A 22,370-nucleotide genomic window follows, 5' to 3' on the forward strand; every position below is an offset into this window, starting at 1 on the left:
ATTCAAGGGTTTATGTCAGTGGTAGAGCGTAGGAGGGCTTTTCAAGAGGTTCATGTTTCATAACCATATACCCTCTTCAATAGATCCTGTTAAAATGTATGTTTTAACCCAATGCACTGTAAGAAACAATAAGATATATCATCATTTCTTATACAAAACAATGAACAATTGGGTTTAACTATGCTCTTAGCACAAAATCAACAAAATGCAGTAGAGAAACAGTTACGTTTTGCAGAATGTGTGCATTTGACAAAAGTTTTTTTTCCATGTTCCAAGATCTATATGTGATACGAAATGTATGAATTCTTGCAATGGAAACCTCACTGTATTTTACCAAGGCAGATAAAGGACATCTTTTGTACCCCTTATACTTATAAGGAGGGTTTGGTGGCTAAAAATGCATTGCTTTGATGGTGATTGCATGTTGCTTGCACTTTGTACATATTACTGAATTAATAAAAGTGAACGTTTCAGATCTGGGAGTATAGCTCAGTCGTAGAGCATTTGACTGTAGATCAAGAGGTCCCTAGTTCAAATCTGGGTGCCTCCTTGTTCAACTGTTTTACCTGTAGACATATTTTTTTAATTAAGTAAACACTTACAATCTTAGCATTTTATGTAATGAGCAACACATTTCTACATTTGAAATACTCCTGATCATCACCTGAAACATAGGGTAAACACCATTAAACTGTTTAGGATTTCTTCATATGATACAAGCTGTGTTTTACATTCACCCAAGTTCTACTGGTGATATGATTAGTTTGAAATAGTCCATTGGAAGCTCATATGAATGTGATAAAACTGTGGTGGAAACCAATAGTTAATTTGGTTAACAGTTGGTATTAATTTGTACAGCTGACCAGAAGTGCACTGATGTCATTAGTTCTACAAGTTCCATATAGTCACCCACTCTATCACCTTTTTAAAAAAGGGCAGTTTTCAGCATTCAAGATTTATGTCAGTGGTAGAGTGTAGGAGGGCTTTTCAAGAAGTTCCTGTTTCATAACCATATACCCTCTTCAATAGATCCTGTTAAAATGTATTTTTTAACCGAATGCACTGTAAGAAACAATAAGATATATCATCATTTCATATACAAAACAATGAACAATTGGGTTTAACTATCCTCTTAGCACAAAATCAACAAACTGCAGTAGAGAAGCAGTTACATTTTGCAGAATTTGTGCATTTGACAAAACATTTTTTTTCCATGTTCCAAGATCTACATGTGATACGAAATGTATGAATTCTTGCAATGGAAACCTCACTGTATTTTACCAAGGCAGATAAAGGACATCTTTTGTACCCCTTATACTTATAAGGAGGGTTTGATGGCTGAAAATGCATTGCTTTGATGGTGATTGCATGTTGCTTGCACTTTGTACATATTACTGAATAAATAAAGGTGAACATTTCTGAAATGTGGGTATAGCTCAGGGGTAGAGCATTTCACTGCAGATCAAAAGGTCCCTAGTTCAAATCTGGGTGCCCCCTTGTCCAACTGTTTTACCTGTAGAAATATGTTTTTAATTAAATAAATTGAAGTAAACATTTACAATCATAGCATTGTATGTAATGAGCAACACATTTCTACATTTGAAATACTCCTGATCATCTCCTGAAACATAGGGTAAACACCATGAAACTGTTTCGGATTTCTTGGTATGATACAAGCTGTGTTTTACATTCACCCAAGTTCTACTGGTGATATTATCAGTTTGAAATAGTCCATTGGAAGCTCATATGAATGTTATAAAACTGTGGTGGAAACCAATAATATGCCCTTAATAAAATGTATTAATTTGTACAGCTGACCAGAAGTGCACTGATGTCATTAGTTCTACAAGTTCCATACAGTCACCCACTCTATCACCTTTTTAAAAAAGGGCAGTTTTCAGCATTCAAGGGTTTAACTCAGTGGTAGAGCGTAGGAATGCAGTTCAAGAAGGCCCCCTTTCATAACCATATACCCTCTTCAATAGATCCTGTTAAAATGTTTTTCAACCCAATGCATGGTAAGAAACAATAAGATATATAATCATTTCATATACAAAAGAATGAACAATTGGGTTTAACTATGCTCTTAGCACAAAATCAACAAACTGCAGTAGAGAAGCAGTTACATTTTGCAGAATGTGTGCATTTGACAAAAGATTTTTTTTCCATGTTCCAAGATCTACATGTGATACGAAATGTATGAATTCTTGCAATGGAAACCTCACTGTATTTTACCAAGGCAGATAAAGGACATCTTTTGTACCACTTATACTTATAAGGAGGGTTTGGTGGCTGAAAATGCATTGTTTTGATGGTGATTGCATGTCGCTTGCACTTTGTAAATATTACTGAATTAATAAAGGAGAACTTTTCAGAAATGGGGGTCTAGCTCAGTGGTAGAGCATTTCACTGCAGATCAAGAGGTCCCTAGTTCAAATCTGGGTGCCCCCTTGTTCAACTGTTTTACCTGTAGAAATATGTTTTTAATTGAAGAAAACATTTACAATCTTAGCATTTTATGTAATGAGCAACACATTTCTACATTAGAAATACTCCTGATCATCTCCTGAAACATAGGGTAAACACCATGAAACTGTTTAGGATTCCTTCATATGATACAAGCTGTGTTTTACATTCACCCAAGTTCTACTGGTGATATTATCAGTTTGAAATAGTCCATTGGAAGCTCATATGAATGTTATAAAACTGTGGTGGAAACCAATAATATGCCCTTAATGAAATGTATTCATTTGTACAGCTGACCAGAAGTGCACTGATGTCATTAGTTCTACAAGTTCCATACAGTCACCCACTCTATCACCTTTTTAAAAAAGGGCAGTTTTCAGCATTCAAGGGTTTATGTCAGTGGTAGAGCGTAGGAGGGCTTTTCAAGAGGTTCATGTTTCATAACCATATACCCTCTTCAATAGATCCTGTTAAAATGTATGTTTTAACCCAATGCACTGTAAGAAACAATAAGATATATCATCATTTCATACACAAAACAATGAACAATTGGGTTTAACTATGCTCTTAGCACAAAATCAACAAAATGCAGTAGAGAAACAGTTACGTTTTGCAGAATGTGTGCATTTGACAAAAGTTTTTTTTCCATGGTCCAAGATCTACATGTGATACGAAATGTATGAATTCTTGCAATGGAAACCTCACTGTATTTTACCAAGTCAGATAAAGGAAATCCTTCTCACCCCATATACTTATAAGGAGGGTTTGGTGGCTGGAAATACATTGCTTTGATGGTGATTGCATGATGCTTGCACTTTGTACATATTACTGAATTAATAAAGGTGAACTTTTCAGAACTGGGGGTATCGCTCAGTGGTAGAGCATTTGACTGCAGATCAAGAGGTCCCTAGTTCAAATCTGGGTGCCCCCTTGTTCAGCTGTTTTACCTGTAGAAATATTTTTTTAAATAAATTGAATAAAACATTTACAATCTTAGCATTTTATGTAATGAGCAACACATTTCTACATTTGAAATACTCCTGATCATCTCCTGAAATATAGGGTAAACACCATGAAACTGTTTAGGATTTCTTCATATGATACAAGCTGTGTTTTACATTCACCCAAGTTCTACTGGTGATATTATTAGTTAGAAATAGTCCATTGGAAGCTCATATGAATGTTATAAAACTGGTGGAAACCAATAATATGCCCTTAATGAAATGTATTAATTTGTACAGCTGACCAGAAGTGCACTGATTTCATTAGTTCTACAAGTTCCATACAGTCACCCACTCTACCACCTATTTAAAAAAGGGCAGTTTTCAGCATTCAAGGGTTTAACTCAGTGGTAGAGCGTAGGAATGCAGTTCAAGAAGTCCCTGTTTCATAACCATATACCCTCTTCAATAGATCCTGTTAAAATGTTTTTCAACCCAATGCACTGTAAGAAACAATAAGATATATCATCATTTCATATACAAAACAATGAACAATTGGGTTTAACTATGCTCTTAGCACAAAATCAACAAACTACAGAAGAGAAGCAGTTACATTTTGCAGAATTTGTGCATTTGACGTAGATTTTTTTTCCATGTTCCAAGATCTACATGTGATACGAAATGTATGAATTCTTGCAATGGAAACCTCACTGTATTTTACCAAGGCAGATAAAGGACATCTTTTGTACCCCTTATACTTATAAGGAGGGTTTGGTGGCTGAAAATGCATTGCTTTGATGGTGATTGCATGTTGCTTGCACTTTGTACATATTACTGAATTAATAAAAGAGAACTTTTCAGATCTGGGGGTATAGCTCAGTCGTAGAGCATTTGACTGTAGATCAAGAGGTCCCTAGTTCAAATCTGGGTGCCTCCTTGTTCAACTGTTTTACCTGTAGACATATTTTTTTAATTAAGTAAACACTTACAATCTTAGCATTTTATGTAATGAGCAACACATTTCTACATTTGAAATACTCCTGATCATCACCGAAACATAGGGTAAACACCATTAAGCTGTTTCCAATTTCTTCATATGATAAAAGCTTTGTTTTACATTCACCCAAGTTCTACTGGTGATATTATCAGTTTGAAATAGTCCATTGGAAGCTCATATGAATGTTATAAAACTGTGGTGGAAACCAATAATATGCCCTTAATGAAATGTATTAATTTGTACAGCTGACCAGAAGTGCACTGATGTCATTAGTTCTACAAGTTCCATAAAGTCACCCAGTCTATCACCTATTTAAAAAAAGTCCCTGTTTCATAACCATATACCCTCTTCAATAGATCCTGTTAAAATGTTTTTCAACCCAATGCACTGTAAGAAACAATAGGATATATCATCATTTCATATACAAAACAATGAACATTGGGTTTAACTATGCTCTTAGCACAAAATCAACAAACTGCAGTAGAGAAGCAGTTACATTTTGCAGACTTTGTGCATTTGGCAAAAGATTTGTTTTCCATGTTCCAAGATCTACATGTGATACGAAATGTATGAATTCTTGCAATGAAAACCTCACTGTATTTTACCAAGGCAGATAAAGGACATCCTTTGCACCTCATATACTTATAAGGAGGGTTTGGTGGCTGAAAATGCATTGCTTTGATGGTGATTGCATGTTGCTTGCACTTTGTACATATTAGTGAATTAATAAAGTGGAATTTTTCAGAACTGGGGGTATAGCTCAGTGGTAGAGCGTTTGACTGCAGATCAAGAGGTCCCTAGTTCAAATCTGGGTGACCCCTTGTTCAACTGTTTTACCTGTAGAAATATTTTTTTAATTAAATAAATTGAAGAAAACATTTACAATCTTAGCATTTTATGTAATGAGCAACACATTTCTACATTTGAAATACTCCCGATCATCTCCTGAAACATAGGGTAAACACCATGAAACTGTTTAGGATTTCTTCATATGATACAAGCTGTGTTTTACATTCACCCAAGTTCTACTGGTGATATTATCAGTTTGAAATAGTCCATTGGAAGCTCATATGAATGTTATAAAACTGTGGTGGAAACCAATAATATGCCCTTAATGAAATGTATTAATTTATACAGCTGACCAGAAGTGCACTGATGTCATTAGTTCTACAAGTTCCACACAGTGACCCACTCTATCACCTTTTTAAAAAAGCGCAGTTTTCAGCATTCAAGGGTTTAACTCAGTGGTAGAGCGTAGGAATGCAGTTCAAGAAGTCCCTGTTTAATAACCATATACCCTCTTCAATAGATCCTGTTAAAATGTTTTTCAACCCAATGCACTGTAAGAAACAATAGAAACAATAAGATATATCATCATTTCATATACAAAAGAATGAACAATTGGGTTTAACTATGCTCTTAGCACAAAATCAACAAACTGCAGTAGAGAAGCAGTTGCATTTTGCAGAATTTGTGCATTTGACAAAAGATTTTTTTTCCATGTTCCAAGATCTACATGTGATACGAAATGTATGAATTCTTGCAATGGAAACCTCACTTCTTTTTTACCAAGGCACATAAAGGACATCCTTCGCACCCCATATACTTATAAGGAGGGTTTGGTGGCTGAAAATGCTTTGCTTTGATGGCGATTGCACGTTGCTTCCACTTTGTACATATTACTGAATAAATAAAGGTGAACATTTCAGAAATGGGGGTATAGCTCCACAGTAGAGCATTTAACTGCAGATCAAAAGGTCACTAGTTCAAATCTGGGTGCCCCCTTGTCCAACTGTTTTACCTGTAGAAATATGTTTTTAATTAAATAAATTGAAGAAAACATTTACAATCTTAGCATTATATGTAATGAGCAACACATTTCTACATTAGAAATACTCCTGATCATCTCCTGAAACATAGGGTAAACACCATGAAACTGTTTAGGATTTCTTCATATGATACAAGCTGTGTTTTACATTCACCGAAGTTCTACTGGTGATATTATCAGTTTGAAATAGTCCATTGGAAGCTCATATGAATGTTATAAAACTGTGCTGCAAACCAATAACATGCCCTTAATGAAATGTATTAATTTGTACAGCTGACCAGAAGTGCATTGACGTCATTAGTTGTACAAGTTCCATACAGTCACCCACTCTATCACCTTTTTCAAAAAGGGCAGTTTTCAGCATTCAAGGGTTTATGTCAGTGGTAGAGCGTAGGAGTGCTTTTCAAGAAGTCCCTGTTTCTTAACCATATACCCTCTTCAATAGATCCTGTTAAAATGTTTTTCAACCCAATGCACTGTAAGAAACAATAGGATATATCATCATTTCATATAAAAAAAACAATGAACAATTGGGTTTAACTATGCTCTTAGCACAAAATCAACAAACTGCAGTAGAGAAGCAGTTACATTTTGCAGAATTTGTGCATTTGACAAAAGATGTGTTTTCCATGTTCCAAGATCTACATGTGATACAAAATGTATGAATTCTTGCAATGGAAACCTCACTGTATTTTACCAAGGCAGATAAAGGACATCCTTCGCACCCCATTACTTATAAGGAGGGTTTGGTGGCTGAAAATGCATTGCTTTGATGGTGATTGCATTTTGCTTGCACTTTGTACATATTACTGAATTAATAAAAGTGAACATTTCAGAACTGGGGGTTTAGCTCAGTGATAGAGCATTTGACTGCAGATCAAGAGGTCCCTAGTTCAAATCTGGGTGCCCCCTTGTTCAACTGTTTTACCTGTAGAAATATTTTTTTAATAAATAAATTGAAGAAAACATTTACAATCTTAGCATTTTATGTAATGAGCAACACATTTCTACATTTGAAATACTCCTGATCATCACCTGAAACATAGGGTAAACACCATTAAACTGTTTAGGATTTCTTCATATGATACACGCTGTGTTTTACATTCACCCAAGTTCTACTGGTGATATGATTAGTTTGAAATAGTCCATTGGAAGCTCATATGAATGTTATAAAACTGTGGTGGAAACCAATAATATGCCCTTAATGAAATGTATTAATTTATACAGCTGACCAGAAGTGCACTGATGTCATTAGTTCTACAAGTTCCACACAGTGACCCACTCTATCAAATTTTTAAAAAAGGGCAGTTTTCAGCATTCAAGGGTTTAACTCAGTGGTAGAGCGTAGGAATGCAGTTCAAGAAGTCCCTGTTTAATAACCATGTACCCTCTTCAATAGATCCTGTTAAAATGTTTTTCAACCCAATGCACTGTAAGAAACAATAAGATATATCATCATTTCATATACAAAACAATGAACAATTGGGTTTAACTATGCTCTTAGCACAAAATCAACAAACTGCAGTAGAGAAGCAGTTACATTTTGCAGAATTTGTGCATTTGCCAAAAGATTTTTGTTCCATGTTCCAAGATCTACATGTGATACGAAATGTATGAATTCCCTGGAATGGAAACCTCATTGTATTTTACCAAGGCAGATAAAGGACATCTTTTGTACCCCTTATACTTATAAGGAGGGTTTGGTGGCTGAAAATGCATTGCTTTGATGGTGATTGCATGTTGCTTCCACTTTGTACATATTACTGAATAAATAAAGGTGAACATTTCAGAAATGGGGGTATAGCTCAGGGGTAGAGCTTTTCACTGCAGATCAAAAGGTCCCTAGTTCAAATATGGGTGCCCCCTTGTCCAACTGTTTTACCTGTAGAAATATGTTTTTAATTAAATAAATTGAAGTAAACATTTACAATCTTAGCATTTTATGTAATGAGCAACACATTTCTACATTTGAAATACTCCTAATCATCTCCTGAAACATAGGGTAAACACCATGAAACTGTTTAGGATTTCTTCGTATGATACAAGTTGTGTTTTACATTCACCCAAGTTCTACTGGTGATATTATCAGTTTGAAATAGTCCATAGGAAGCTCATATGAATGTTATAAAACTGTGGTGGAAACCAATAATATGCCCTTAATGAAATGTATTAATTTGTACAGCTGACCAGAAGTGCACTGATGTCATTAGTTCTACAAGTTCCATACAGTCACCCACTCTATCACCTTTTTAAAAAAGGGCAGTTTTCAGCATTCAAGGGTTTAACTCAGTGGTAGAGCGTAGGAATCCAGTTCAAGAAGTCCCCGTTTCATAACCATATACCCTCTTCAATAGATCCTGTTAAAATGTTTTTCAACCCAATGCACTGTAAGAAACAATAGAAACAATAAGATATATCATCATTTCATATACAAAAGAATGAACAATTGGGTTTAACTATGCTCTTAGCACAAAATCAACAAACTGCAGTAGAGAAGCAGTTGCATTTTGCAGAATTTGTGCATTTGACAAAAGATTTTTTTTCCATGTTCCAAGATCTACATGTGATACGAAATGTATGAATTCTTGCAATGGAAACCTCACTTTATTTTACCAAGGCACATAAAGGACATCCTTTGCACCCCATATACTTATAAGGAGGGTTTGGTGGCTGAAAATGCTTTGCTTTGATGGCGATTGCACGTTGCTTCCACTTTGTACATATTACTGAATAAATAAAGGTGAACATTTCAGAAATGGGGGTATAGCTCCACAGTAGAGCATTTAACTGCAGATCAAAAGGTCACTAGTTCAAATCTGGGTGCCCCCTTGTCCAACTGTTTCACCATTAGAAATATGTTTTTAATTAAATAAATTGAAGTAAACATTTATAATCTTAGCATTTTATGTAATGAGCAACACATTTCTACATTTGAAATACTCCTGATCATCACCTGAAACATAGGGTAAACACCATTAAGCTGTTTAGGATTTCTTCATATGATACAAGCTGTGTTTTACATTCACCCAAGTTCTACTGGTGATATGATCAGTTTGAAATAGTTCATTGGAAGCTCTTATGAATGTTATAAAACTGTGGTGGAAACCAATAATATGCCCTTAATGAAATGTATTAATTTGTACAGCTGACCAGAAGTGCACTGATGCCATTAGTTCTACAAGTTCCTCAGAGTCACCCACTCTATCACCTTTTTAAAAAAGGGCAGTTTTCAACATTCAAGGGTTTATGTCAGTGGTAGAGCGTAGGAGTGTAGTTCAAGAAGTCCCTGTTTCATAACCATATACCCTCTTCAATAGATCCTGTTAAATGTTTTTCAACTCAATGCACTGTAAGAAACAATAAGATATATAATCATCTCATATACAAAACAATGAACAATTGGGTTTAACTATGCTCTTAGCACAAAATCAACAAACTGCAGTAGAGAAGCAGTTACATTTTGCAGAATTTGTGCATTTGACAAAAGATTTTTTTTCCATGTTCCAAGATCTACATGTGATACGAAATGTATGAATTCTTGCAATGGAAACCTCACTGTATTTTACCAAGGCAGATAAAGGACATCCTTCGCACCCCATACACTTATAAGGAGGGTTTGGTGGCTGAAAATGCATTGCTTTCATGGTGATTGCATGTTGCTTGTACTTTGTACATATTACTGAACTAATAAAGGTGAACTTTTCAGAACTGGGGTATAGCTCAGTGGTAGAGCATTTGACTACAGATCAAGAGGTCCCTAGTTCAAATCTGGGTGCCTCCTTGTTCAACTGTTTTACCTGTAGAAATATTTTTATAATTAAATAAATTGAAGAAAACATTTACAATCTTAGCATTTTATGTAATGAGCAACACATTTCTACATTAGAAATACTCCTGATCATCTCCTGAAACATAGGGTAAACACCATGAAACTGTTTAGGATTTCTTCATATGATACAAGCTGTGTTTTACATTCACCCAAGTTCTACTGGTGATATGATTAGTTTGAAATAGTCCATTGGAAGCTCATATGAATGTTATAAAACTGTGGTGGAAACCAATAATATGCCCTTAATGAAATGTATTAATTTGTACAGCTGACCAGAAGTGCACTGATGTCATTAGTTCTACAAGTTCCACACAGTGACCCACTCTATCACCTTTTTAAAAAAGGGCAGTTTTCAGCATTCAAGGGTTTAACTCAGTGGTAGAGCATAGGAATGCAGTTCAAGAAGTCCCTGTTTAATAACCATATACCCTCTTCAATAGATCCTGTTAAAATGTTTTTCAACCCAATGCACTGTAAGAAACAATAAGATATATCATCATTTCATATACAAAACAATGAACAATTGGGTTTAACTATGCTCTTAGCACAAAATCAACAAACTGCAGTAGAGAAGCAGTTACATTTTGCAGAATTTGTGCATTTGACAAAAGATTTGTTTTCCATGTTCCAAGATCTACATGTGATACAAAATGTATGAATTCTTGCAATGGAAACCTCACTGTATTTTACCAAGGCAGATAAAGGACATCCTTCGCACCCCATTACTTATAAGGAGGGTTTGGTGGCTGAAAATGCATTGCTTTGATGGTGATTGCATGTTGCTTGCACTTTGTACATATTACTGAATTAATAAAAGTGAACATTTCAGAACTGGGGGTATAGCTCAGTGATAGAGCATTTGACTGCAGATCAAGAGGTCCCTAGTTCAAATCTGGGTGCCCCCTTGTTCAACTGTTTTACCTGTAGAAATATTTTTTTAATAAATAAATTGAAGAAAACATTTACAATCTTAGCATTTTATGTAATGAGCAACACATTTCTACATTTGAAATACTCCTGATCATCACCTGAAACATAGGGTAAACACCATTAAACTGTTTAGGATTTCTTCATATGATACATGCTGTGTTTTACATTCACCCAAGTTCTACTGGTGATATGATTAGTTTGAAATAGTCCATTGGAAGCTCATATGAATGTTATAAAACTGTGGTGGAAACCAATAATATGCCCTTAATGAAATGTATTAATTTGTACAGCTGACCAGAAGTGCACTGATGTCATTAGTTCTACAAGTTCCACACAGTGACCCACTCTATCACCTTTTTAAAAAAGGGCAGTTTTCAGCATTCAAGGTTTAACTCAGTGGTAGAGCATAGGAATGCAGTTCAAGAAGTCCCTGTTTAATAACCATATACCCTCTTCAATAGATCCTGTTAAAATGTTTTTCAACCCAATGCACTGTAAGAAACAATAAGATATATCATCATTTCATATACAAAACAATGAACAATTGGGTTTAACTATGCTCTTAGCACAAAATCAACAAACTGCAGTAGAGCAGCAGTTACATTTTGCAGAATTTGTGCATTTGCCAAAAGATTTTTGTTCCATGTTCCAAGATCTACATGTGATACGAAATGTATGAATTCTTGGAATGGAAACCTCATTGTATTTTACCAAGGCAGATAAAGGACATCTTTTGTACCCCTTATACTTATAAGGAGGGTTTGGTGGCTGAAAATGCATTGCTTTGATGGTGATTGCATGTTGCTTCCACTTTGTACATATTACTGAATAAATAAAGGTGAACATTTCAGAAATGTGGGTATAGCTCAGGGGTAGAGCTTTTCACTGCAGATCAAAAGGTCCCTAGTTCAAATATGGGTGCCCCCTTGTCCAACTGTTTTACCTGTAGAAATATGTTTTTAATTAAATAAATTGAAGTAAACATTTACAATCTTAGCATTTTATGTAATGAGCAACACATTTCTACATTTGAAATACTCCTGATCATCTCCTGAAACATAGGGTAAACACCATGAAACTATTTAGGATTTCTTCGTATGATACAAGCTGTGTTTTACATTCACCCAAGTTCTACTGGTGATATTATCAGTTTGAAATAGTCCATTGGAAGCTCATATGAATGTTATAAAACTGTGGTGGAAACCAATAATATGCCCTTAATGAAATGTATTAATTTGTACAGCTGACCAGAAGTGCACTGATGTCATTAGTTCTACAAGTTCCATACAGTCACCCACTCTATCACCTTTTTAAAAAAGGGCAGTTTTCAGCATTCAAGGGTTTAACTCAGTGGTAGAGCGTAGGAATCCAGTTCAAGAAGTCCCTGTTTCATAACCATATACCCTCTTCAATAGATCCTGTTAAAATGTTTTTCAACCCAATGCACTGTAAGAAACAATAGAAACAATAAGATATAGCATCATTTCATATACAAAAGAATGAACAATTGGGTTTAACTATGCTCTTAGCACAAAATCAACAAACTGCAGTAGAGAAGCAGTTGCATTTTGCAGAATTTGTGCATTTGACAAAAGATTTTTTTTCCATGTTCCAAGATCTACATGTGATACGAAATGTATGAATTCTTGCAATGGAAACCTCACTTTATTTTACCAAGGCACATAAAGGACATCCTTCGCACCCCATATACTTATAAGGAGGGTTTGGTGGCTGAAAATGCTTTGCTTTGATGGCGATTGCACGTTGCTTCCACTTTGTACATATTACTGAATAAATAAAGGTGAACGTTTCAGAAATGGGGGTATAGCTCCACAGTAGAGCATTTAACTGCAGATCAAAAGGTCACTAGTTCAAATCTGGGTGCCCCCTTGTCCAACTGTTTTACCTGTAGAAATATGTTTTTAATTAAATAAATTGAAGTAAACATTTACAATCTTAGCATTTTATGTAATGAGCAACACATTTCTACATTTGAAATACTCCTGATCATCACCTGAAACATAGGGTAAACACCATTAAGCTGTTTAGGATTTCTTCATATGATACAAGCTGTGTTTTACATTCACCCAAGTTCTACTGGTGATATGATCAGTTTGAAATAGTTCATTGGAAGCTCTTATGAATGTTATAAAACTGTGGTGGAAACCAATATTATGCCCTTAATGAAATGTATTAATTTGTACAGCTGACCAGAAGTGCACTGATGCCATTAGTTCTACAAGTTCCTCAGAGTCACCCACTCTATCACCTTTTTAAAAAAGGGCAGTTTTCAACATTCAAGGGTTTATGTCAGTGGTAGAGCGTAGGAGTGTAGTTCAAGAAGTCCCTGTTTCATAACCAAATACCCTCTTCAATAGATCCTGTTAAATGTTTTTCAACTCAATGCACTGTAAGAAACAATAAGATATATAATCATTTCATATACAAAACAATGAACAATTGGGTTTAACTATGCTCTTAGCACAAAATCAACAAACTGCAGTAGAGAAGCAGTTACATTTTGCAGAATTTGTGCATTTGACAAAAGATTTTTTTTCCATGTTCCAAGATCTACATGTGATACGAAATGTATGAATTCTTGCAATGGAAACCTCACTGTATTTTACCAAGGCAGATAAAGGACATCCTTCGCACCCCATACACTTATAAGGAGGGTTTGGTGGCTGAAAATGCATTGCTTTCATGGTGATTGCATGTTGCTTGTACTTTGTACATATTACTGAACTAATAAAGGTGAACTTTTCAGAACTGGGGTATAGCTCACTGGTAGAGCATTTGACTACAGATCAAGAGGTCCCTAGTTCAAATCTGGGTGCCTCCTTGTTCAACTGTTTTACCTGTAGAAATATTTTTATAATTAAATAAATTGAAGAAAACATTTACAATCTTAGCATTTTATGTAATGAGCAACACATTTCTACATTAGAAATACTCCTGATCATCTCCTGAAACATAGGGTAAACACCATGAAACTGTTTAGGATTTCTTCATATGATACAAGCTGTGTTTTACATTCACCCAAGTTCTACTGGTGATATTATCAGTTTGAAATAGTCCATTGGAAGCTCATATGAATGTTATAAAACTGTGCTGCAAACCAATAACATGCCCTTAATGAAATGTATTAATTTGTACAGCTGACCAGAAGTGCATTGACGTCATTAGTTGTACAAGTTCCATACAGTCACCCACTCTATCACCTTTTTCAAAAAGGGCAGTTTTCAGCATTCAAGGGTTTATGTCAGTGGTAGAGCGTAGGAGTGCTTTTCAAGAAGTCCCTGTTTCATAACCATATACCCTCTTCAATAGATCCTGTTAAACTGTTTTTCAACCCAATGCACTGTAAGAAACAATAGGATATATCATCATTTCATATAAAAAACAATGAACAATTGGGTTTAACTATGCTCTTAGCACAAAATCAACAAACTGCAGTAGAGAAGCAGTTACATTTTGCAGAATTTGTGCATTTGACAAAAGATTTGTTTTCCATGTTCCAAGATCTACATGTGATACAAAATGTATGAATTCTTGCAATGGAAACCTCACTGTATTTTACCAAGGCAGATAAAGGACATCCTTCGCACCCCATTACTTATAAGGAGGGTTTGGTGGCTGAAAATGCATTGCTTTGATGGTGATTGCATGTTGCTTCCACTTTGTACATATTACTGAATAAATAAAGGTGAACATTTCAGAAATGGGGGTATAGCTCAGGGGTAGAGCTTTTCACTGCAGATCAAAAGGTCCCTAGTTTAAATATGGGTGCCCCCTTGTCCAACTGTTTTACCTGTAGAAATATGTTTTTAATTAAATAAATTGAAGTAAACATTTACAATCTTAGCATTTTATGTAATGAGCAACACATTTCTACATTTGAAATACTCCTGATCATCTCCTGAAACATAGGGTAAACACCATGAAACTGTTTAGGATTTCTTCGTATGATACAAGCTGTGTTTTACATTCACCCAAGTTCTACTGGTGATATTATCAGTTTGAAATAGTCCATTGGAAGCTCATATGAATGTTATAAAACTGTGGTGGAAACCAATAATATGCCCTTAATGAAATGTATTAATTTGTACAGCTGACCAGAAGTGCACTGATGTCATTAGTTCTACAAGTTCCATACAGTCACCCACTCTATCACCTTTTTAAAAAAGGGCAGTTTTCAGCATTCAAGGGTTTAACTCAGTGGTAGAGCGTAGGAATCCAGTTCAAGAAGTCCCCGTTTCATAACCATATACCCTCTTCAATAGATCCTGTTAAAATGTTTTTCAACCCAATGCACTGTAAGAAACAATAGAAACAATAAGATATATCATCATTTCATATACAAAAGAATGAACAATTGGGTTTAACTATGCTCTTAGCACAAAATCAACAAACTGCAGTAGAGAAGCAGTTGCATTTTGCAGAATTTGTGCATTTGACAAAAGATTTTTTTTCCATGTTCCAAGATCTACATGTGATACGAAATGTATGAATTCTTGCAATGGAAACCTCACTTTATTTTACCAAGGCACATAAAGGACATCCTTCGCACCCCATATACTTATAAGGAGGGTTTGGTGGCTGAAAATGCTTTGCTTTGATGGCAATTGCACGTTGCTTCCACTTTGTACATATTACTGAATAAATAAAGGTGAACATTTCAGAAATGGGGGTATAGCTCCACAGTAGAGCATTTAACTGCAGATCAAAAGGTCACTAGTTCAAATCTGGGTGCCCCCTTGTCCAACTGTTTTACCTGTAGAAATATGTTTTTAATTAAATAAATTGAAGTAAACATTTACAATCTTAGCATTTTATGTAATGAGCAACACATTTCTACATTAGAAATACTCCTGATCATCACCTGAAACATAGGGTAAACACCATTAAACTGTTTAGGATTTCTTCATATGATACACGCTGTGTTTTACATTCACCCAAGTTCTACTGGTGATATGATTAGTTTGAAATAGTCCATTGGAAGCTCATATGAATGTTATAAAAATGTGGTGGAAACCAATAATATGCCCTTAATGAAATGTATTAATTTGTACAGCTGACCAGAAGTGCACTGATGTCATTAGTTCTACAAGTTCCATACAGTCACCCACTCTATCACCTTTTTAAAAAAGGGCAGTTTTCAGCATTCAAGGGTTTATGTCAGTGGTAGAGCGTAGGAGGGCTTTTCAAGAAGTTCATGTTTCATAACCATATACCCTCTTCAATAGATCCTGTTAAAGTGTATGTTTTAACCCAATGCACTGTAAGAAACAATAAGATATATCATCATTTCATAAACAAAACAATGAACAATTGGGTTTAACTATGCTCTTAGCACAAAATCAACAAAATGCAGTAGAGAAACAGTTACGTTTTGCAGAATGTGTGCATTTGACAAAAGTTTTTTTTCCATGTTCCAAGATCTACATGTGATACGAAATGTATGAATTCTTGCAATGGAAACCTCACTGTATTTTACCAAGTCAGATAAAGGACATCCTTCGCACCCCATATACTTATAAGGAGGGTTTGGTGGCTGGAAATGCATTGCTTTGATGGTGATTGCATGTTGATTGCACTTTGTACATTTTACTGAATTAATAAAGGTGAAGTTTTCAGAACTGGGGGTATCGCTCAGTGGTAGAGCATTTGACTGCAGATGAAGAGGTCCCTAGTTCAAATCTGGGTGCCCCTTTGTTCAGCTGTTTTACCTGTAGAAATATTTTTTTTAAATAAATTGAATAAAACATTTGCAATCTTAGCATTTTATGTAATGAGCAACACATTTCTACATTTGAAATACTCCTGATCATCTCCTGAAATATAGGGTAAACACCATGAAACTGTTTAGGATTTCTTCATATGATACAAGCTGTGTTTTACATTCACCCAAGTTCTACTGGTGATATTATTAGTTTGAAATAGTCCATTGGAATCTCATATGAATGTTATAAAACTGTGGTGGAAACCAATAATATGCCCTTAATGAAATGTATTAATTTGTACAGCTGACCAGAAGTGCACTGATTTCATTAGTTCTACAAGTTCCATACAGTCACCCACTCTACCACCTATTTAAAAAAAGGGCAGTTTTCAGCATTCAAGGGTTTAACTCAGTGGTAGAGCGTAGGAATGCAGTTCAAGAATTCCCTGTTTCATAACCATATATCCTCTTCAATAGATCCTGTTAAAATGTTTTTCAACCCAATGCACTGTAAGAAACAATAAGATATATCATCATTTCATATACAAAATAATGAACAATTGGGTTTAACTATGCTCTTAGCACAAAATCAACAAACTGCAGTAGAGAAGCAGTTACATTTTGCAGAATTTGTGCATTTGACAAAATATTTTTTTTCCATGTTCCAAGATCTACATGTAATACGAAATGTATGAATTCTTGCAATGGAAACCTCACTGTATTTTACCAAGGCAGATAAAGGACATCTTTTGTACCCCTTATACTTATAAGGAGGGTTTGGTGGCTGAAAATGCATTGCTTTGATGGTGATTGCATGTTGCTTCCACTTTGTACATATTACTGAATAAATAAAGGTGAACATTTCAGAAATGGGGTATAACTCAGGGGTAGAGCATTTCACTGCAGATCAAAAGGTCCCTAGTTCAAATCTGGGTGCCCCCTTGTCCAACTGTTTTACCTGTAGAAATATGTTTTTAATTAAATAAATTGAAGTAAACATTTACAATCTTAGCATTTTATGTAATGAGCAACACATTTCTACATTTGAAATACTCCTGATCATCTCCTGAAACATAGGGTAAACACCATTAAGCTGTTTAGGATTTCTTCATATGATACAAGCTGTGTTTTACATTCACCCAAGTTCTACTGGTGATATGATCAGTTTGAAATAGTCCATTGGAAGCTCATATGAATGTTATAATACTGTGGTGGAAACCAATAATATGCCCTTAATGAAATGTATTAATTTGTACAGCTGACCAGAATTGCACTGATGTCATTAGTTCTACAAGTTCCATAGAGTCACCCACTCTATCACCTTTTTAAAAAAGGGCAGTTTTCAACATTCAAGGATTTATGTCAGTGGTAGAGCGTAGGAGTGTAGTTCAAGAAGTCCCTGTTTCATAACCATATACCCTCTTCAATAGATCCTGTTAAAATGTTTTTCAACCCAATGCACTGTAAGAAACAATCAGATATATCATCATTTCATATACAAAACAATGAACAATTGGGATTAACTATGCTCTTAGCACAAAATCAACAAACTGCAGTAGAGAAGCAGTTACATTTTGCAGAATTTGTGCATTTGACAAAAGATTTTTTTTCCATGTTCCAAGATCTACATGTGATACGAAATGTATGAATTCTTGCAATGGAAACCTCACTGTATTTTACCAAGGCAGATAAAGGGCATCTTTTGTACCACTTATACTTATAAGGAGGGTTTGGTGGCTGAAAATGCATTGTGTTGATGGTGATTGCATGTTGCTTGCACTTTGTACATATTACCGAATTAATAAAGGAGAACTTTTCAGAAATGGGGGTATAGCTCAGTGGTAGAGCATTTGACTGCAGATCAAGAGGTCCCTAGTTCAAATCTGGATGCCCCCTTGTTCAACTGTTTTACCTGTAGAAATATGTTTTTAATTGAAGAAAACATTTACAATCTTAGCATTTTATGTAATGAGCAACACATTTCTACATTAGAAATACTCCTGATCATCTCCTGAAACATAGGGTAAACACCATGAAACTGTTTAGGATTTCTTCGTATGATACAAGCTGTGTTTTACATTCACCCAAGTTCTACTGGTGATATTATCAGTTTGAAATAGTCCATTGGAAGCTCATATGAATGTTATAAAACTGTGGTGGAAACCAATAATATGCCCTTAATGAAATGTATTAATTTGTACAGCTGACCAGAAGTGCACTGATGTCATTAGTTCTACAAGTTCCATACAGTCACCCACTCTATCACCTTTTTAAAAAAGGGCAGTTTTCAACATTCAAGGGTTTAACTCAGTGGTAGAGCGTAGGAATCCAGTTCAAGAAGTCCCCGTTTCATAACCATATACCCTCTTCAATAGATCCTGTTAAAATGTTTTTCAACCCAATGCACTGTAAGAAACAATAGAAACAATAAGATATATCATCATTTCATATACAAAAGAATGAACAATTGGGTTTAACTATGCTCTTAGCACAAAATCAACAAACTGCAGTAGAGAAGCAGTTGCATTTTCCAGAAGTTGTGCATTTGACAAAATATTTTTTTTCCATGTTCCAAGATCTACATGTGATACGAAATGTATGAATTCTTGCAATGGAAAGCTCACTGTATTTTACCAAGGCACATAAAGGACATCCTTCGCACCCCATATACTTATAAGGTGTGTTTGGTGGCTGAAAATGCTTTGCTTTGATGGTGATTGCATGTTGCTTCCACTTTGTACATATTACTGAATAAATAAAGGTAAACATTTCAGAAATGGGGTTATAGCTCCGGAGTAGAGCATTTCACTGTGAGATCAAAAGGTCACTAGTTCAAATCTGGATGCCCCCTTGTTCAACCGTTTTACCTGTAGAAATATGTTTTTAATTAAATAAATTGAAGTAAACATTTACAATCTTAGCATTTTATGTAATGAGCAACACATTTCTACATTTGAAATACTCCTGATCATCACCTGAAACATAGGGTAAACACCATTAAGCTGTTTAGGATTTCTTCATATGATACAAGCTGTGTTTTACATTCACCCAAGTTCTACTGGTGATATGATCAGTTTGAAATAGTCCATTGGAAGCTCTTATGAATGTTATAAAACTGTGGTGGAAACCAATAATATACCCTTAATGAAATGTATTAATTTGTACAGCTGACCAGAAGTGCACTGATGCCATTAGTTCTAGAAGTTCCATAGAGTCACCCACTCTATCACCTTTTTAAAAAAGGGCAGTTTTCAACATTAAAGGGTTTATGTCAGTGGTAGAGCGTAGGAGTGTAGTTCAAGAAGTCCCTGTTTCATAACCATATACCCTCTTCAATAGATCCTGTTAAATGTTTTCCAACCCAATGCACTGTAAGAAACAATAACATATATAATCATTTCATATACAAAACAATGAACAATTGGGTTTAACTATGCTCTTAGCACAAAATCAACAAACTGCAGTAGAGAAGCAGTTACATTTTGCAGAATTTGTGCATTTGACAAAAGATTTTTTTTCCATGTTCCAAGATCTACATGTGATACGAAATGTATGCATTCTTGCAATGGAAACCTTACTGTATTTTACCAAGGCAGATAAAGGACATCCTTCGCACCCCATATACTTATAAGGAGGGTTTGGTGGCTGAAAATGCATTGCTTTGATGGTGATTGCATGTTGCTTGCACTTTGTATATATTACTGAATTAATAAAGGTGAACTTTTCAGAACTGGGGGTATAGCTCAGTAGTAGAGCATTTGACTGCAGATCAAGAGGTCCCTAGTTCAAATCTGGGTGCCCCCTTGTTCAACTGTTTTACCTGTAGAAATATTTTTTTAATTAAATAAATTGAAGAAAACATTTACAATCTTAGCATTTTAGGTAATGAGCAACACATTTCTACATTAGAAATACTCCTGATCATCTCCTGAAACATAGGGTAAACACCATGAAACTGTTTAGGTTTTCTTCATATGATACAAGCTGTGTTTTACATTCACCCAAGTTCTACTGGTGATATTATCAGTTTGAAATAGTCCATTGGAAGCTCATATGAATGTTATAAAACTGTGGTGGAAACCAATAATATGCCCTTAATGAAATGTATTAATTTGTACAGCTGACCAGAAGTGCACTGATGTCATTAGTTCTACAAGTTCCATACAGTCACCCACTCTATCACCTTTTTAAGAAAGGGCAGTTTTCAGCATTCAAGGGTTTAACTCAGTGGTAGAGGGTAGGAAAGCAGTTCAAGAAGTCCCTGTTTCATAACCATATACCCTCTTCAATAGATCCTGTTAAATGTCTTTCAACCCAATGCACTGTAAGAAACAATAAGATATATCATCATTTCATATACAAAACAATGAACACTTGGGTTTAACTATGCTCTTAGCACAAAATCAACCAATTGCAGTAGAGAAGCAGTTACATTTTGCAGAATTTGTGCATTTGACAAAAGATTTTTTTTCCATGTTCCAAGATCTACATGTGATACGAAATGTATGAATTCTTGCAATGGAAACCTCACTGTATTTTACCAAGGCAGATAAAGGACATCTTTTGTACCCCTTATACTTATAAGGAGGGTCTGGTGGCTGAAAATGCATTGCTTTGATGGTGATTGCATGTTGCTTCCACTTTGTACATATTACTGAATAAATAAAGATGAACATTTCAGAAATGGGGGTATAGCTCAGGGGTAGAGCATTTCACTGCAAATCAGAAGGTCCCTAGTTCAAATCTGGGTGCCCCTTTGACCAACCGTTTTACCTGTAGAAATATGTTTTTAATTAAATAAATTGAAGTAAACATTTACAATCTTAGCATTTTATGTAATGAGCAACACATTTCTACATTTGAAATACACCTGATCATCTCCTGAAACATAGGGTAAACACCATGAAACTGTTTAGGATTTCTTCGTATGATACAAGCTGTGTTTTACATTCACCCAAGTTCTACTGGTGATATTATCAGTTTGAAACAGTCCATTGGAAGCTCATATGAATGTTATAAAACTGTGGTGGAAACCAATAATATGCCCTTAATGAAATGTATTAATTTGTACAGCTGACCAGAAGTGCACTGATGTCATTAGTTCTACAAGTTCCATACAGTCACCCACTCTATCACCTTTTTAAAAAAGGGCAGTTTTCAACATTCAAGGGTTTAACTCAGTGGTAGAGCGTAGGAATCCAGTTCAAGAAGTCCCCGTTTCATAACCATATACCCTCTTCAATAGATCCTGTTAAATGTTTTTCAACCCAATGCACTGTAAGAAACAATAAGATATATAATCATTTCATATACAAAACAATGAACAATTGGGTTTAACTATGCTCTTAGCACAAAATCAACAAACTGCAGTAGAGAAGCAGTTACATTTTGCAGAATTTGTGCATTTGACAAAAGATTTTTTTTCCATGTTCCAAGATCTACATGTGATACGAAATGTATGAATTCTTGCAATGGAAACCTCACTGTATTTTACCAAGGCAGATAAAGGACATCCTTTGCACCCCATATACTTATAAGGAGGGTTTGGTGGCTGAAAATGCATTGCTTTGATGGTGATTGCATGCTGCTTCCACTTTGTACATATTACTGAATAAATAAAGGTGAATATTTCAGAAATGGGGCTATAGCTCCAGAGT

General features: G+C 35.1%; 5 non-coding genes across 5 annotated transcripts; all 5 read left to right on the forward strand.

The window, feature by feature from the left end:
- The first annotated feature begins 3,325 nt into the window (after positions 1–3,325).
- Positions 3,326–3,397, forward strand: TRNAC-GCA (transfer RNA cysteine (anticodon GCA)). Its single transcript has one exon. It is a non-coding gene; the product is annotated as a tRNA-Cys (tRNA).
- Positions 3,398–5,153: 1,756 nt separating this feature from the next.
- TRNAC-GCA (transfer RNA cysteine (anticodon GCA)) lies at positions 5,154–5,225 on the forward strand. The gene has a single exon. It is a non-coding gene; the product is annotated as a tRNA-Cys (tRNA).
- A 5,669-nt stretch (positions 5,226–10,894) lies between these two features.
- TRNAC-GCA (transfer RNA cysteine (anticodon GCA)) lies at positions 10,895–10,966 on the forward strand. Its single transcript has one exon. It is a non-coding gene; the product is annotated as a tRNA-Cys (tRNA).
- A 7,571-nt stretch (positions 10,967–18,537) lies between these two features.
- TRNAC-GCA (transfer RNA cysteine (anticodon GCA)) lies at positions 18,538–18,609 on the forward strand. Its single transcript has one exon. It is a non-coding gene; the product is annotated as a tRNA-Cys (tRNA).
- A 1,836-nt stretch (positions 18,610–20,445) lies between these two features.
- On the forward strand, positions 20,446–20,517 carry TRNAC-GCA (transfer RNA cysteine (anticodon GCA)). Its single transcript has one exon. It is a non-coding gene; the product is annotated as a tRNA-Cys (tRNA).
- The last annotated feature ends 1,853 nt before the right edge of the window (positions 20,518–22,370 follow it).

The sequence above is a fragment of the Ambystoma mexicanum genome, chromosome 4q (assembly GCF_040938575.1).
Source record: "Ambystoma mexicanum isolate Mex_15411 chromosome 4q, UKY_AmexF1_1, whole genome shotgun sequence".
Classification (NCBI taxonomy): domain Eukaryota; kingdom Metazoa; phylum Chordata; class Amphibia; order Caudata; family Ambystomatidae; genus Ambystoma; species Ambystoma mexicanum.